Below are 5,929 nucleotides of genomic sequence, written 5' to 3' on the forward strand. Positions count from 1 at the left end.
CTCCTCTTGCTTGCCCCTGCTCACGGTCACCATGTCTTCCGAGCCCCCATTCGGTTTCATTATGAGTGTTTATCCCAAGCCCATTTCTTGCTTTGGCGTAGACACCCCCATATCACTTGGTGCTTCTACCCGCCAAGTTTCTTTCAGGAAGATTACGAACCTGAGACTCAAGCGTCTCCTCATTTACTCGGACCCCCCAGTTCTTCTAGCAGTCAAATTGATTCTGGGGAGCGCTCATTTGAGCAGAGATGAATACCCAAGAGACAACACCAGCATTTCGTCCAGATTTGTGGCATCTCTACTGGACCAGAAGCTTTCCAAGCAATTAATCTGGAACCTTACCAGGGAACTCTTCCCAGTCAAAATTCTTCAAGAGCTCCAAGAAGTTCTAAACAAGGCCATCCACAACTCTGGTGCGCCTAGACCTAGCGACCAAATCCTTTTTAATGCTCACGGAGCTCTCATCAACTATTACCCATTCCTTCTGGACCTGAAGGATAAAGAATTGAATAGGCACAGAAAGTTCGCTAGTGCAGGGCTGAGCTACCTCAAATGGCATTTTTTAGGTGAAGATCCGGAGGCTGAAGGGAAAGAGGAGATTTTGTTCCTTTTTGCAAGGATGAATGGTTTCCTACCTATGCTTGCTATAGAAACAGATCCTAAACCAGAACAGAGTTGCAGAGGAGGCTCGAGCAGAGGTCACAGGAGCAGGGGTCGTGGTTGGGGCTCTCCAGCAAGCAGAGGCCGAGGCCATCCCAGGAACCAACCTCCTCAACTGAACATTCCCTCCTCAAGCTAGGCTTTCTATGGTTACCTCCTTTAGTTTACTGGATATGCAGTCATCCTTGTATTTTTTTATTAGACTTAATTTTTAAGTTCAAAAACTCTGAATCTAGGTCGTTGAATTCGGGCATTATTAGTAATTATGTTTTTTGCTTTTCTAGACTATCAAACCTTAAATGGTTCAGAAAATTGCTAAGCCTTAAGTTTAAAGTTTCTGGTTTTGGAGGGACCTCTATGCTCTTTAAGAGCAGAGGTTTATTGAATATCTTGAAATTCAGTGGTAATCATATGTATTTACACTAATTAATACAAATATGGCTTTGCCTTTACCGACCAAAAATAAATAAATAAATATTGAAACAAAAAGTCGATTGCCTTAAATAACAAAAAGAATGCTAGATGGTGTCCTCCCCCTTCTGCATCCTTTAAGCTAAATTATGATGGTGCTGCTAGGGGTAATCCCGGTCAAGTAGGTATTGGAATTGCAATCTTTGATCCTTCCTCTCGTTTAGTGGCAACTAGATGTGATTATCTTGGTGTTATGAGCAATAATCAGGCTGAGTTTTATGCTTTATCTTTTGGGCTTGATTTAGCTATCTCTCTTGGAATTAAGAACGTTTTGATTGAAGGAGATTCAATGATCACGTTCCAATGTGTGACTAACAGAAAAAGCTTTTCTTGGCATCTCCAATATATCTTGGACAATATATTGTTGAAGCTTACTCACTTTGATTCCTATACGATCTCTCATTGTTTCAAAGAAATCAATACAGTGGCAGATTTTTTGGCAAACAAGGCAATTGATGTCGTTGCGGTTCATTGGAAGTCTCTGCCTCTGATATTCCTTTATTGGTGGATGGTAGGATTTTTGTTTCATCATGAGTGGTCTCTTTTTTGTAAATGGCATATCTTGATCTAATGATAATGTATCTCTGGCCCCTCTTTATATTGCCCATATATAATATGTCTCATGTGCAGGGTTGTTTGTTTATACATATTGCATGATATAGTTTATATGTGGACCATATATTGATGAAGGCTTGTTTTCTTGGTGATGGATATCTCTGTATTGAGATTATCTCTTTTGTATTTGTTGATCTGATAATGATGTGTTCTGGCTCCTCTTTATATTGCCCAAAATGTAATATGTCATGTGCAAGGATCTATTTTTATATATTGTATGTTAGATGTTATATGTGGATCATATATTAAGGAGCACATGGTTTACTTGTTGATGTTATCTTTCTGTTGATCATTGGACTCTTTGGTTATACTATACGATTGTCCTATTTTGGAGAGGTTTGCTACTTTGGATTTTTGTAGCTTTATTTGGACATCACCAAGTTGGGTGAGGGTTGTGATGCTTGGTTTTGTTCACCATGTTCTTTTCATGCGATGTGATGTGTTTTTGGTTCTCCATGACTTAGCATTATTGCTACATACTCCCTTGGTATTTCATTTAGTATTCTTGTCAGACGGGTTCGTGCGAGTTCAATGTGGTGGCTATGATAGCAAAGGTGGTTGTACTTCATGGTTTACTTATGTTTGTTGGATTTATTTGCATTGATTAGGAGTCTTATTGATATGATTTTGGTAATGATTATTGGAACTCGCTTTGTGCTTCCCTCTCGCTCCATGCTATGGTATTCGTGATTTTTGGTGGTTTGCGTTAGGTTGGGTGACTATGTGCTCGATTGCTATTGTTCTTTGAAAGGGCAATGAATTATGTCTTGTGCTATGATCATTCTGGATTGTGCCTGGTGGCTATTTATTTGGATATTCTTTGCCATTTCTGGCAATTTATTATTTTCTTTTTTGGTGCATGTTGGGTTGATGACGTCGTTTCTAGTAGTAGAATATTATCATGTTGTGGTACCTCCTTTTTTTGGGATGACTATGCCTTTGTGGATGAAAAACTGGGGGATCTTTTAATGTGTATTCTTTTGAAGTGTCTCATGTGGTTCGTAAGATGGTGGGCAGAAGATGGCTCTTGGAAAATGCAAGTTCTTCTCTACGTGAGACGGCTTCTCGCTTTCTTACTTTGTGCATGGATGTGCTTCTGGATTCTTCTATGATTCAAGCTTTGGTAGAAAGCATTGTGGCTTCTGCAACAGAGGTGTTTGATGGTGTTCAAATCTTCATTGAGCTTCGTGAGAAAATGGCATCTGCTCCTCAGTGGTGCCCTCCTTGCAAATCATTCCTCCTCTGTCTGAGCCTCTGGCTGAAAGTTCTAGTCATTGGTATTTGGGTTCTTCATTGTAAGGATGTATTGCCTTGTAATGGGGGTTTTGGGTTGACAAAGGGTCTGTATTGTTGGTCTCTTGTTGGATAGTAGTAGGTTTTTTTTTTCTTTCCAAGGGCTACAACTGGAGGTTTTCTTTGCCTAGTTCGCGATGATATTAATTTCAAATAAGCATAAATTGCATCTATTACATAATTGTCTATATTAGTTCTTCCAAAAATACTTCATAAAAACTAATTTAGGCAGGGGTTGCGAGGGGGCTTAAGCTCTATTTTTAAGAGGTGGCGCCACTAAATTTTAGAGGGAGAACTAAATTTATTTACCACCAATTTGCTTAAATAAATAAGAATTTAAACTTAAACTGATCTGCACTACAAAATGACCATTTACATCCTTAAATTTAAGAGCTTAAACATTTAAGCTAAACTGATGTACAAGATTCATGCAACCACCACCCAAGTCTTAAGACACTCAACAAATAAAGAAAAAAAACAAAATTCAAATTTAATTTATTTGTTGATAAAAATGCTTTTAAAAAATTTTAATTTTATTTATTAGCTCAAAACTGCAAGCATCTTTTAAAATTGTATTAAATTTTCTTCGCATACGATGCCATTTGAGCCCTCCAAAGGATCCATTACCTATAACTGAAATTAATTGAAGTCTAATGCATAAAATTGTGCACAGGCTGATTTGGCAAATTGATTACTGGTAAAATATCTGTATGGTAGTATTTTGATAAATAAAAGAAGATAATCAGAAAACACAAAGATTTCCAAGATTTGGATAATTTGATCAAAATTTTCAAGGAAATATACAATATTTAAATTTAACTCAGAAGCTCTGCTACAAGGAAATCAAACGTTTCTCTATCAATTTATTAAAAGTATATCACCTCCTTGTAGTGTTAACTGTAATTTAATTTCTAAACATTCCTGCATGTATTTTTAGTTCTTTTCCGGTTACATCACCAATTAAAATCTTAATTGCATTTTTAAAAGACCAAAACTATCAGAGTACTTTTGGTTAAGCACCATGGCATGTCAAATATTTCAAGACCTTAGGCTATAGACGAGTATATGACAGAAATGCTATAGATCCCAAAAAGGGTTGTATTCTTATCAATGGGCTGTCAAAGGGGAGGAGAATTTTGTAAAAGCAATTGTAAATTTTTTCTAGCTTATGATCACCATATAAGTTTTTACTATAGATCTGAAAATTGCACATCCAAGAACACGTCCAAGTGTCTGATAATGGATTTGTTACATGCAAAGCACTGCACTTTTGTATTGCATGGTAGGAAAGACTGGGAAACCCACACATTTCATTCATTTAAAAATCATAAATATCATTTACAGCTGGGTGATCTTGCTCAAAGCGTGAGAGAGGTCAAAGATAATCAGTTGGGTCTGAGTCAGAAATATAGACCTAAATTCTTCTAGGAGCTCGTTGGATAGAAACTTATAAGGAAATCCCTTATAAATACTGTAGTCACATAAATCTGTCCACTTAATTAAATGAATATTTAATATTTATTTGATTATTTAACCATCAATTAATGAATTAATTAAATTAATATTTAATTAATTCATCTTAACCCTCTTCTCCTATTAATTAAATAAATTAACATTTATTTAAATCACCTTTATCCTCTACCCACTTGTATTTTCCTACAAAAGCAAGTTGCACAATTATTTTAAATAAATAATTTATTTAAATCACCTTTATCCTCCACCCACTTGTATTTTCCTACAAAAGCAAGTTGCACAACTATTTTAAATAAATTATTTATTTAAAATCCTATTTATCCTCACCCACTTGAAACCTTTTATGGTTTCCCTTAAAGTATTCAAACTTGATTGCTTTAAAGTCTTCAAACTTGATGGCTTCCTTCTATAGTCTTCTTAAGACTTTAATGGTTTTCCTTAAAGTCTTCAAGCCTTTAATGGTTTCCCTCAAAGTCTTCAAGCATTTTAATGCTTTATCTTCATTTTTCTCATTTAAATAAATTAATATTTATTTGAATATTTATCCAAATGCAAATTACACCATTTAATTGAAATAAATGATTTTATTTTAATTGAAAATACCAAAATTTCTCCCACTTGCATTTTCGTACAAAATCCACTTGCATGCCTAAACCCCTTCTAGAATTTTCTAATCACTTCTAAATAACCTAACCCCTTCTCTAAACTTTGTCACATTCCTAAGCAAAAGGGAAGTCACTTCTCAAAGCCTAAAAGTCTTTGATAACCATTAAAGGCTTTCAACCTTCAACCACTAAATGTCTCAAAGTCTTGGATAACCTTTGAAAGCTTCCAACCTTCAACCACTAAATGGCTCAAAGTCTTTGATAACCATTGAAGGCTTTCAACCTTCAACCACTTAATCCCCAAAGTCTCCAATAACCATTAATGGTTACCTCAAACCCTCCCACATGGTTAAAACATTTGTTTTGACTCAACCTCTACCCAACCCAAGGGTCTCATCAAGCCTTTAATGCTTTGACCATGATTATCTCTTAATCATTTGCACAAAGGTTTATCCTTGCATTAACTCTTAATCCAGTGGGTAATCCTAATTTAGGCTTGACCCTTACCTTCTAGATAACCATGAGGTCTCCTCAGGCATTTAATGCCTCCAACCTCTTCTCTCAACCCAATCTTATGTTGACACTTGTCACCATTTCATTGGTGCAAATTGTGCACATGGATCCCCAACTTTCAAGCTTGACCCTTGATTAAACCTTTCAATCCTGGCCATCCATTGCTCCATTTTTCCTATAAATAGAGCCCATTCCTTCATAATCCAGATCCTGAAAACTTGTATGCATTTAGTCTATAGACATTTTTAGAGAGCATTTAGCATAGCATAACTAAAATCTTGTCTTTTTGGTAAAATCAA

The sequence above is a fragment of the Cryptomeria japonica genome, chromosome 6 (genome assembly GCF_030272615.1).
Source record: "Cryptomeria japonica chromosome 6, Sugi_1.0, whole genome shotgun sequence".
NCBI lineage: Eukaryota > Viridiplantae > Streptophyta > Pinopsida > Cupressales > Cupressaceae > Cryptomeria > Cryptomeria japonica.